General features: G+C 37.0%; 1 protein-coding gene across 2 annotated transcripts in view; it reads right to left on the bottom strand.

Annotated features, from left to right (window-relative positions):
• Window positions 1-13,091, bottom strand: part of RAB27B (RAB27B, member RAS oncogene family) — a 113,410-nt gene that overhangs the window by 46,593 nt on the left and 53,726 nt on the right. Inside the window, exon 1 of one of the 2 annotated variants that reach the window (XM_004683914.2) lies at window positions 377-613. The exons of the other annotated variant lie outside the window; for it this stretch is intronic. The gene's annotated coding sequence lies outside the window, so the exon portion shown is untranslated. Of the gene's footprint in view, window positions 1-376; window positions 614-13,091 lie in introns of those variants that run through there. 2 annotated transcript variants of the gene reach the window in all.

Genomic DNA, 13,091 nt, shown 5'->3' with positions numbered 1-13,091 from the left:
CTTATTACCATCATTAGTAGCATTAACTATGATTCTGTTTGGTTTTGAGATACAAACGGTAGCCACAGGGCTTTGCTGGCGGGCCAGCTTTTGCAAGTCCTAAGCAGCTGTTGGACAGGCAGGCGCCCAAGCCAAACCGGCAGCCTCAGTGTTCCGGGGACGCCTGCGCCCACGTTCGTGGGCTCGCGGGTTCCCCGCGGGGTGGGCGCCCACCCACCGCCAGGTCGCGGGGCTCCAACGCCAGGCTCCGCTCGCCTCCCTCCCTCGGCCTCGCCTCCTCCACGTCTCACTTCCTTTTCGCAGGCAGCTCGCAGCCGCCCAGCCCCGGTGGGTGGGAACACATTCCAGCCGAGGCAGCCGGGCTTCCCCTACTCACCAGCCTGCGAACTTTCCTTTCGGGCGAGGGCTGAGTGTCAGGTTTCAGAGGTTGCCTTCCCCTCTCCCCAGCTCTCGAGCTCCGGGGCTTCCACGCCAGCCGCCACACAGGATCGGCTCGACAGGCGACAGTCAGAGGACAGCGCCTGAGTTTCCAACCTGTGGCGCCCGGCCGATCCCCGGCGCTGCAGCCCGGCTCCGGCCCGGCCCCGGCAGACGGCAAGTGGCAGGACTCGTAGCGCCACCCCTGAGCCCGCCGCGACGCCGGGATCTGGAAGGCTGGGGCGAGCGGAAGGCGTGTCTCCCGGTCCTGGGCGGATGTGCTGCGCGCACCTCAGGCGATCGCGCCGGTGACTCAAACGCACTTGACTTCTGGTTCAATTCTCCGCGCTACGCGGCTGCGTGCTCTAGCAGCCAGCTCATTTGGATTGTATTATTTCCTCCTGTTTTCTCGGATAATCACTTACTCAGAAAGCCCAGAGCACTGTGAGAACTGCTTGCAAAGCCTCAGATTCTCTCGTCCCAGGGGATGTCTCTTTAACAATAGAGAGAGCAAGGGATTGCCGTTGGAGAGTAGAGAAAGCCCAGGAAGAGAAAGGAGTGTCAGGGAAGAAATTAGTACTTTAAAAGTTGGACTCTACTAATAGGTCCATCAGTATGCACCGGCCTCATCCCTCCTCCGAAGGTCACTCAGACATCCTCCAGTTGGTTAGTAAATGGGGGTTGTCTCTGAGATCAAAGTCAGGGGCACAGGCATTTAGTGAATAAGTATTAGGTACCTACTAGACAGCAGCCCTGGCTTCTGGATAGTGGGCTCATCCGTCCTTCACAAAGGCCCTGGCCCATTCTTGGGGTTACACTGGAATCCCTAGTTGACAGGCTGATGGTCAAGGGAAGACTGCAAACTAGTATACACAGAATTAGAGTTAATTTAAGCCTCTGTTTAAGAAAACCCCAAAGTTGGAAAATTGCTTGTATTGATGATGGTAGTCTGACTACTTACATTTTCACTGTTGGACCCAGTTCTAACTGGGTGCCCTAAGGCTTGATCTGGGAGGCACTGTTACAATACTACCCCCTTGGGAGTATCCCCATGGAAGTGCTGAGGTAGGGAAAAAGGAAAAGGCCACTTCCGAAATCAAGGACAGCAAGCAAACTACAGCCAAGAAGTTTTCATGCAACATCCCATCCCTAGCGATCTATCTACTAGGAAAATAGGAAATAACTTCTTTTTCTGTACTTCAGTCTTGAAAGTGAGACAAAATGCCCTCAGAGAGTTATTGTGAGTAAATGCACTCTTAATAGCAAAGTTCAAGAATTGTGTCTGGTGCAGAAAATTTCCTATACGTGTTGGCTATACTTATTTTCATAACACCTATTTATTCCATTCTCCCAATTTAAGATCCAATTTACAGAAATTATTTATTAGGAGAATGTATCGGAGATTCAGATGTAGATTTTCAAATAGGTCTTCTAGATGCCTATACTACATTTATGGTAAATCTACTTTGTATCTGTCAACAATAGGTAAGTTACAGGTGCTTGTGCAAAATCTGAAGAGCTTAAGAAAAAAAAGACCACGGCTATAGAACATTTGACTGTATACAGCACACTAATTAAAAATGATCCCACAAAAAAAATTAAATGAAAATCGGCTGCTATGTTATGCTCTGCTAGCTGACCATAGAACAGAGGCGTGCAGGAGGGGAAGGGGGCCGTGATGGGTTAAAACAGGGGAGGAAAAGGCACAAGGAAGGAGGGGAATGGGTCACAGGTGCTTTGATGGTGGAAAAACTACAAGAACTACACCTGATGGGAGAAGTCAAATATGGTACAACCATGAATAATGAGATAAAATAAATAAATTGAATAAAGTTAAAAAAGATCAAAGAATATTTTTTAAAAATGATGCCTCAAAAATAAATGAGTGTATAACATAATATGATCTAATATATGATTCTCTGCACCATGCAACGATAATCCACATTCTTTACCTCGTTTATGTGTCATTTACATTAATCCTAATAGCTATAATTTCCTATGTGCAAGAGCGTTTATAAAGGCCTTGCCCATAGATCATCTCATTTGATTTTCACAACCTTGCTTTGAAATAGGCATGGCGTCTATTATGCTTTTGACCCCTTTTTAAAAAGGAAAAGCTGATGTTGAGAAAGTTCCAGCAATATCCAGATGGTGAAGGTCTATCACAGTAGCCCTCACGGCAGCTGATCCCAAAGGCTGAGCTCATGGTGGCCAGAGACCACGCTGCCTCCCGCTAATTCTGACAAAGTTTCTACTGTGTGAAAGTCAAGCACACACCATTTATGTGCTCTTCTTGTCAAGGTTCCTCCATAAGTGTGTCAGCTGCCTGTAAAGTCCACTCTTGTGGGGACAACTCTCCCAGAATTACCTCCCAGGTTAAGTCTTGTCTTTCAGGTTCTGAGGCTCTGAGACAAGCGAGTTCTTAATGATGCCATTTGCCAATTGTGGGACTTGCCCTTCTCCATGGGAAGAGGGGTTCCAAGTAGGAGAAGGTGTGGAAAAACATGAAAGTAATAACACTTGACTGCTTTGACAAGAGGCAGAGCCTGGCAAGAGCCTGGAAGCAAGGTGACTGTAGGATGTATCTATAAAACAAATAGAAAACCTCCCTGTATCTGAATTATATACATACAAATTACACAGATAAATTTTCTGTCTTCAATTAGATTAACATTCCACAAATACATCACTAAAGGAAGCAGCTATATAAATGTACACAAACACTTCTAGTGAAAAATATCAGATTGCGTGTGGAATTTCATCTCTTCTTGTGCAAATTTCTCTAACACAGTAATGCATAACACTTTCAGCTGTTACTAAACCATAAAGACAAATAAAGAGGAGAAGAGATATCAAAGGTCCAATAAACTGCAATGGATTTTTAGAAGAACCTAAATCAGATGGAGGTTTGGTAGCTGATTTGGAAGAGGAAAGAAGTTTATTTACTGCATGCTTTTAGCAGGGGTGATGAATAAGACAGACAAATTTCTCTGCATGAGCCAGGAAGGCCTTAGGTCTAGAAGACAGACGTACCACCATGGAAGGCACTCAGGTGGTGGAATGAACACAGGGGTTTGGGTTGACATCTGGATGCACAATGTTTGGTCCTGACACTCCCTTCCCCACTGCTGTGCAACCAACCAACCATAAGTCCTTCCATCTGCTCAACCCAGCCTCCAGGAGAGTGGAGGTTTATCTTCTGTAGAAAGTAAGCTGGAGTAATTTGTGGTTTAACAAGATGAACTGAACACATACAATTTTCTCCACTCCTACAGAAAAATGAATTCAACAATTTATATACAAGAAAAAAATCTCTGGAAATTAAAAACATCAAAATTTTAAAAATTCAACAGATGGGTTAGAATAGTAAGGTGAAAAACTCCAGGAAAATGAAATACAAAGCCATAGAAAGATGACCCTGGAGAAAAGGGAGAAACCTGTGAGCAATGGGAATCTTAGAAACATCAGAATAGATTTTCCATTCAGAAAGGGGTATAAAATTAAAGAAATAATGTGAAACAATTCCAGCAATAGAACCAAAAGCTTTTAAAATTAAAAAAAAAAATCCACTATGAAATCCATTATGGTGATGGCACACGGGTGATTTGGTGATGGGAAGCCCAAGAGGATTACAAATGAGATGGAAAAATGCACAAAATGATGTAAAAATAAACTATTATATTATCTTTTTTTAAAGTCCAAGAGGAAAAAAAAGTGTTGATTAATTAAAAATATCAAGACACAGGGCCCTCCCTGGTGGCGCAGCAGTTTAAAGCACAGCACTAAGAAGCTAAAGCCACTTCAGCATGAGTTCCATCCGGGCCACAGAGCTGATCCACATGGTGCGGCAGACCTCTCCTTACCTGTGCCGGCCACTCCCCTCAGCAGTGTACTTGGTCAGTCAGCCTGTTCTGCTCCCCACTTTGTCTTTGGTGAATTCTCTCACCGCCCCTGCACCTCTGGCCTGTACCCCAGCTCTGTACGCATAAATAAACACTTCTTTAAAAAATATATCAAGATATATTATTTTGAAATATTATGAGTTCAGGAATAAGGAGAACCTAAAACACCCTCCAGAAACATAAAGCAGCCCACACATACAAAGGAAAAGAATAAACACTGCACTGTATTCTCAAGGGCAGTAATGAATCTAGAAGATTCTTTAAAGGTCTTAAGAGATGGAACCCAGGAAGTAGAGGCCCAACACAGTATACAGTAAAATGGATTTTCCAGGATAGTTGTAAAGTGAAAGTGAAAAATTTCAATGAAAAAAATAAGAAAATGATAATTATTTGATGTACAAAAAAAATGATGATAAAAGTGTATGCAATGAAGAGTGGTAGTGTTCAGTGTTCTCTTTTTTCCTGAGCATCCCCCTAGGCTTCATTTCCTAGGCCTCTAGTGTAGGAAGGCATGGAACTTAGTATGCAGACACAGAGACTCAATGAGGAACTGAGGTCTTAGAAGACATTAAGTTCAGAGGTGAAAGATATTGGTGGCCCTAAATGTTTATGTGGCATAGAAACCCTAACTGTCATACATTGCACTGTGACATGAGCAAGAAACAAACTTATACCATTAAAAAAACCTGAAATGTTTTGGGGTGGATTCTTTTAGTAGACTATCCCAATCAGTGTAATCAAGATGAGTACATGGAGACACTTGTGAAATAATTTACAATAGTTACAAAGTATACTAATTGAACTTAAAAATAGGAAATTATTAACTCCAGGAAAAACAAAAGGCTGTGAGGGAAAACACTTAGTTTAGATGTCGATATAATCAGAATAATGAGAACATGGGCCAACTGGTAACCCTAAACAGTGAAATAACTTTAGGAAGTAGATAAGGATAGCTTGCCTGTGTATACATGTGAGTAAAACAAAAAAATCCTCAACTATTATAAAGTCAACAAATAATGTGTAAAATTGCTAATAGCAATAGCAGGATAAACAAAACTTAGAATTATAGAAACAAGGATAATAAAAAGTACATGAAAAATGTATGCCTGTGCAGATTGACACTATGGTTTTGGACAAGACCTTTGGAACTACTTTTAATAAATTTAACACTATTTTCTTTAAAGTATATATGTATTAGCTTAATAAAAATAAAGCATTAGTAAAATAGAGTTAATATAGACAAATGAGAACAAAGACAGCTATTCAATAGAGAAAACAAATTATTAGATTATTTGCAAGTATAATAACCTATAAACAGTGAAGAAAGTGAACTTGGGGTAAAGATTGAAGATAGATTTAAGAGAATTTTACAGTAGTTTAGTCATTCAACAAATATTTGTTAGGTAACATGACTGGACATGGAGGATACAGTAGAGAACATGAAGGGAATATAACATGTGTTATAAGAAAAATAAATATGTTAAAGCTTAAAACAACAAATATATTTGGTTTATTCTCTCTTATCTTTGCAGTATAAGCCAATGATATCTTTTGAGCAAGATACTGCCTTTCATCCTTCAAAATACTCTTAAATTAAAACTGCCATCTTGTCTCTCAACTTAAGCCTAACACTGATGAGATCAACAGTATCCTAACTCACCTCTCCTGGGATTGCAGGAAAGTTTTCTCCAGGTAGTCATACAGGGGTTTGTCTCCACCCTCAGCTGGTTTTCAGTTCATATGAAGACTGTCTAATCACAAATAAAAATCAACCCCTCCCCAGTTTGAAGAAACCCCATAGCATGACTTAATGTCACAAGACTGGACTGTCCAGGTTGTGCGAGTTCTCCAAACTACTTTGAAAGGTGTAACTTCAAGAAATATATATGCTCATGAGAATTTCTAGTGACAACAGTTTTAAATGTGTAACACATCGAGAATTATTTGAGACATCAAACTAAGCCTGTTTACATAATTATACATTCAAGTATATACTCAAGTGTAAAGTCTCTTCCTCCTCACTTCTAATCTTATTTTGTCTCAGTTTATTAGTATGTAAAATGAACATACACTGGGATTTGGTATGGAAACTTTTGTAACCTAGACTAATTATTTCTTCTTATGTAAAAAAGAACATTCTATAGGAAAGCACCTATCGTTTCCTGCATAAAGTTTGTATATAACCTTCAGGCAAGTCTTGACTTGTGAAGAAGGCACAGTAGTGTGGGTAGGCTATGATTCCATGAATAGTATTAGACTACTTTAAAAAGAAAAAAAAAGTGCTTTAAGTATAATTATGGACATAATTACCTTTACAAAGTAGTTTAATTTCTCAATTTGATTAAAGAGAAAGAAATCCATTTTAATAAAGCTAATAAAGCTAAATACTTAGGGAAGAAGTTCAATGTCTACAAGTTACTATAACAATACACACACACACACATATATATAAGTATAGCTATATTTAACATATATAACTGCATGAGCAAAAGCACATGTAAAATATATAAACAAATTATGCTGACTGTATAGTGATATACAAAATAATATAACATATATGCTCATCTTGTACATGTAAATGAATGCATGGTGATTCCTTCATTTCCCAAAAGATGTGCCAAAACATTGTGTTTTTTTTAATCTGTGAAAAGTCTTGCCTATAAATTTTGCTATTTTTTTTAATTTAAAAACTTTCTATTGTACTGTGTTATACTCAGGAATAACTATTAAAATTTAAGTTATTTTGCCTTTTAAAATTATCAGGTAATTTTTTCAAGCTTCCAAACCAACATTGATTGATATTATTTCAAGCAATTTTCTCCCCACAACAAATAGTGATCATATTACTTTCATGAATATTTTACTATAAAAGACTTCTAATGACACCTATATAAGACAACCATCAAATTTTTAACTTATGATCTGAGAGATGATCTTGTCTTATGTTTAACTATGTATGATATAAAAAGATACTTTGCAAAAGTAACATCTACACAATAAAGATTTGGGCAGAGTAAAGAATCCCAAGTTAAATGATTATTTATAAGCTATGCTTTTAAGAAAGATTAAGATGTCTTAATAAATAATCTTATAATTATGTAAAACATGATCTCATCTATTTTCATAATTAATTTGGTAAAAGTTTATAAGCCCATAATGAATTATTATGTTTCTAATATATTTAAATGTTCTATTACAAACAGACATGAAACTTTTGAGTAATATTGCCATCCCATACAGCCTGAAATACAAAGTGCCCTAAAGTGACAGAATATGTGTCTATTCTGTGGAATTTTTAGCTACAGATTTCTATGATAGATTGAGAAGATGAAGAAACTGCCCTTAAATTTCATAATTTAATATATGATATGCTTCTTATCTGAACTACTCAACTTATTTTAAATAACTATCAAACTTTCTGTAATTTAGATTTGGTGTGAGTCTCGAGAGAGGATATGTTTTAAAAGAACTGAACAGAGGAACATATAATTGGAAGATACAAAGGTCAATAAAACTTTTCATTTTATTATATTTCCCACCCTGTGAAATGAGATGAATATTAGCCATCTTCTTGGGATAAGGTATTCAAGACCCCCTGTTTTGGGGTCTTCTCCAATGCATGTCTTGGAATCCTCTAGAGAAGTCAGAGATCCGCTACTTAATGTAGTGGTAGCAGTGTGTCTCAGTGGCAGCTCTGAAGGTGACAGTGCTGAGTGGTTCCAGTGCTGGCATTAAATCACATGACTTAATGCCTTAGATCTCTAGTCCTATGTCAGCATGCCCTGGAGAGGAGGTATCAGAATATCAAGCCTTGCAAAAAAGCATGTATGGGAATAGACCCTAATGATGCGTGGACATCACAATACACAATGTCCACTTATCTAGCTTTTCTCCAAAAGATCATGTGGTTGTCCCATGTAATTGGCATTGGGGAACAGAAATTTTTCCAGAATAGTAAAACATTGATGAGTGTCACTGATAGCTGATGAACAAGAAAGTCATTGCAAATCAAAGATTAGAGTCAGAATTTATGGTTTGATCAAATTCTAGTTCACAGTGGACTTAGTAGGAATCTCAAATCCATTTACAAACATTTTGCCATCATCCACTGATTTATAGATGAATATTATGATAGAAAGACTAACTTGGAATTACTGAGACAATGCAACACAACTCTAGAGAATATATCCAATGGGTTATTCATTCTCTGAAAGAATTGCACATTAGTGTCACCATCAAAATATGCATGGTACAGGGTGCTGATTCCTATCACACCTCCACTGGATTTTTCTTCATTGACCTGTATAATGCATTGATGGATCTCTTTAAGGATGATGACAGATAACATCAAGTGACAACTTCAATTGCAGCTAATGAAATTAATCAAATAGAACCAGATCTGAATACTTGGAAAGGTGGTTTTTAAACTTTCCAGCTGATTCAGGTTTTAGACAAAACATTTCTGCTTTTTCTACATTCTGCCCAGGAGATTTAAGTTAAAAAAAAAAAAGTGTCTGTAATTAAGTAGCAAAATAGGCTATATAGAGCATTCAGCAATTTTGGAAGCTTCTAAAATCCTAGAATCATACTCTATCCCAAATTCTGAATAGAATCTCTTGTCTAGTCTATTTTTATATTTTAGCAAACTGGTTTATCATAGAGATATTAAAAGCTGAAAATAAGATTTGTGAAAATGATTCAAAGCACTGTACATCAGATTCTCAAAATGAATGTGATTTGTAATAAAAATGCCACAAAACATTAAGGAAACTCCTTGAAGCATAATGGTACACATATGTGTATTTTTTTGTTCAGCAAAAATTAGAAAGAGAAACTGAATCCCTCATATTGGTTATGATGACCTTATGTCACAATTAAAGAAAAACACATTGTCAACTCTCTTTCCTCCTATCTAAAATTAGATAAATAAGTCAAAGGAATGCCTTGGCTGTTGCTGGGGACACTGAGCCTTGCCTCAACTCATTAGTGGTAGAACTGGATTTGTAACAATCAGAAAATACACAGCCCAAACATATACTTAATGATCTCAGATTTTTTTTTTAAATCTTTTGATCTTAGATCTGTTAACATTGGGCATCAGAATTGGGACTCTGTCTTCTCCGATTGACTGCAAGTGTTTATAAGTTTTCTTACATCTTTGTCTTCTCCAAGACTATTAGTGTAAAGACTAAATGATTATCCTTAAAACTTCCCTATTTTAAAGTGAAAATCAAAAATGAAATATTTCCTGAAAGAATTCATTCAAGAATTACTAGCCACACAATAAATTTGAGAAAATTTTAGTATATAATGTCACAAACATGTTGATCCCACAGTTGTTTGGAAATAAATGTTTATGGGACCTCCCTGGTGGCCTATGGTTAAGTCTCAACGTTACCACTGTTATGGCCTGAGTTTGATCCCAGGCCAACTAGCTAACCCAGTTGGCACAGCAGGCCTCTTCCACTGCTTCCCTCAGTAGTGTATTTCATGAGACCAACTACTCTGCTCCTCACTCTCTCTGGTGAATCCTTTCACCCTCTGCACTTTGAGCATACACCCTAGTTCTTCTACATAATTATAATAATAATAAGAAGAAGAAAGAAATATTAACATATTTAAAATACCACCAATAAAGTCCTTTGCTAATTTGGAAAATTGCAAAGTATCTAAAAGTTAAATACAATCCCTGACCACATGACCCTAGGATTCTGATTCAGGTAGTAGTAGTGATTACAGTATTTCATCTATTCTTGATTTGATATTGACTTTTGCCCTTCAATCCCCATTGGGCCCCTAACATTTCTAGTCTGTCAATAATCTCATGGCACTTTGGCACAATCGATGTTTTTTTTGGTTCTGACAAGGAACTACCAACAATGTTTCTCCACAGTAACTCCAGACAAGCTTACTAATTACAAAATGTAGTTTTATGGGGAAGAGGAGAGACTGATAAAATTATAGTCTTTATCCATTTGGTTTTACAGAGGAATTGATTTTACAATAAACAATTTGTTAAATTGTATTTAGGTACATACACTATTAATACAACTTAGTTTTATTTTTCCTGCTGAATTATACAAAACAGTCCAACTATGTTCAATAAACTCACTGAAGAAGGTGAGGGATTAGATACTCAAAGTTAATAAGTGCAAACACTAAAAACAATTTTGATATTAATTCCTTATCAGAATTGGACATGTAAAATTTACTCTTAGTCCTTCACTTTATCACTGCCTTTGCTTTGCAGAAATTTTTTAGCATAATATAGTCCCACATTTTTGCTTTTATTTCTTGTAGTTTGAACGACATATACATAAAATTACTGTTAAGCACAATAAGAAGGCAAGAAGTTTTCTCTGTGTTTTCTTCTGGGAGTTTTATGCTTTCATACTTTACATCTAAGTCTTTAATATATTAATTATTGTGAATGCTATAAGATGCAGGTCTAGTTTCATTCTTTTGGATGTGGCTATTCAGTTTCCCCAGCACACTTAATGAAGAGATAATCCTTTGTCTAATGAGTATTCTTGGCCTCCTTGTCAAATATATTTAACCATCTATAAAAGTTTACACTTCAGAATGTTCTAACATATACTCCCTCTTATAGGTTTTTATATTAAAAACCATAAAATACTACATTTAAAAAAAGTTTAACATGATGTTTATACATGGCATTACATCTGTTTCGAATATGCAATAAGAGGGATTAAAACTTAGATGTCATTTTTCCTTTTTTAATGAGTAGATGGGATATAGAAAGGAGTAAAGCAAATTTTTTCAGGGCTGGGACATTCTCCATCACAGAAATAAATGACAACAGAATCCCAGAGAAAGAAGTCACAACTGACAGCAACATGAGACCGGGTGTCAGTAGAGTTCTATGGCACAATACCAGATGGCTTGGGTGGTTACAGACTGTCCCTGCCAGCAAAAAGGATCTCATTATCAAAAGTTATCTATGAGTGAAAGTGTAGATGAAGGGCTTAGAAACTTGGTGAGGTCCCCAATGAGGGTTCAAGACGAAAACTCTTACTCAATCACTAGCAAGACACTGTAGATGGTACTTAAACCCTACTAAGGTATCATTACTGATACACACTCACCATTAATAACATGGGCTTGCTTTTATAACTGGCTATCAAGTGATAAATATATTGATAGAGTTAAGAAATTAGTGGGTTTTATCAACCAAGGAGAGCTAAGTGATGTGAGTTAACATATTGTGGCCATGAGTATAAAGTCCATATTCTTGAGGAGGTTATGTTCTTGGGGAAAAGGGAGGGCTTATACAAAGCCTGCCTTGTGTTTAATACACAAAGAAAAGTTTAATCTCAAGGGAAAGCTTATCCTCAAATTGAGTGCCCATAAAAACATGAAGAGACTTTTTCTCCAAATGCTGATACTATGTGGGATAGGTGGTATCTCAGAGCAGGAAAATAAAGTTAAACTAAAGCTAAATGCCAATTAATTTACTTGAAAATAATTGATCCAGTATTTCACAATGAACTTCATGTCTTCTAGTCAATTCAGTTTGCTTAAATCTACTCACTTCTGTTCTTAAGATTTAGAATATTTGTTCTTGATATTAAACACATTGCTATTGCTGTAATTCTTTAATTTTTTTTGAATGTTATCTTTGCCAGTTATTAACCATGAAAACATGGTGTTAATGACTTATCCCTATCAATTTAACCATCTTAGTTTGGTAATGAAACATCCTAAAAGTGAATCAATCTGTGCCATTTTTCTTCTGAAAGCTGTCATAAAATTACATGTTTATAGTCCTTAGCTATGCATTTATATCTATATATGTTAGTTTCCTTAATCAGCTTAAAAACTTCAGTATTTCATGAGTATATTGAGATATTAAATTATAAGTCTTCCATTCGTCCCCATCAATATTTATTCCTATTTTAACTCATATTTGTCCTAAAATGAAATTTGTTTAGAGTATAATGTAGGGGCAGTAGAATTCATTTTTTCTGGTGTATAATTCTGAAATTCTGCTGTCTCTTAGTCTCCACCACAGTCAAGGGGCAGAAGACTCCCTTCATCTCCAAAATGCCTTCTAGCACCCTAACCCCAACATCCCAGGAAGGACTGACCATACCATACTTTTGTCTTCTCAAGTGTGTCAAACAAATGGAATCATATATACCTATACTTTCAGGTATGGGCTCTCCAGTTAATTTAATATGTAAATGTGAAAGTGTTATTTTTATCATATCCTACCAGCTCTCAAAATTTGTTTCTTAATTCTTACAACATTAAATATATATTTCTGACTCATTTTCACAATCTGATGTTTATGACCTAATAATTTTTTAATGTAAATACAACACGTCAATCAGATATATTTCTTCAAAACCTGTGAGAGTAAATTCCCTTCCACTTTGACATCTTTGTCTAAGTTGCTTTCTCCTCCTGGAATGCAAGCCTCATCATCTTGATCATATCAAATCCATCACCTACTCCTATAACCTCAGATCAACTCCTACCTTCTCAAATAGTTTCCACCAATAACAAAACCTATGTTGAATTGCTTAACAATGAAATACCTGAATTATGTCATGTTCATTTGTATTTTCTCCCTTACTGGATGCCAGGGTCCCTGAGAACAAGTTAACATCCTAGCAGGAGGGACTACATACAATTGTTCAAAGGTGTAAAATGAGAATTCCTATAGAGAGGAGTAGAAAGGCAAGTAGGTGACTTGTACACCTTGGGGAATTTGACTAACTGGTGTTCCTATGGAGTGAGATTTTTTTT

The sequence above is a fragment of the Condylura cristata genome, unplaced genomic scaffold (genome assembly GCF_000260355.1).
Source record: "Condylura cristata isolate star-nosed mole 26May11 unplaced genomic scaffold, ConCri1.0 scaffold00016, whole genome shotgun sequence".
Taxonomy (NCBI): Eukaryota; Metazoa; Chordata; class Mammalia; order Eulipotyphla; family Talpidae; genus Condylura; species Condylura cristata.
Note: the sequence above shows the minus strand (reverse complement) of the source record. Positions and strands in the feature narration are given on the sequence as shown.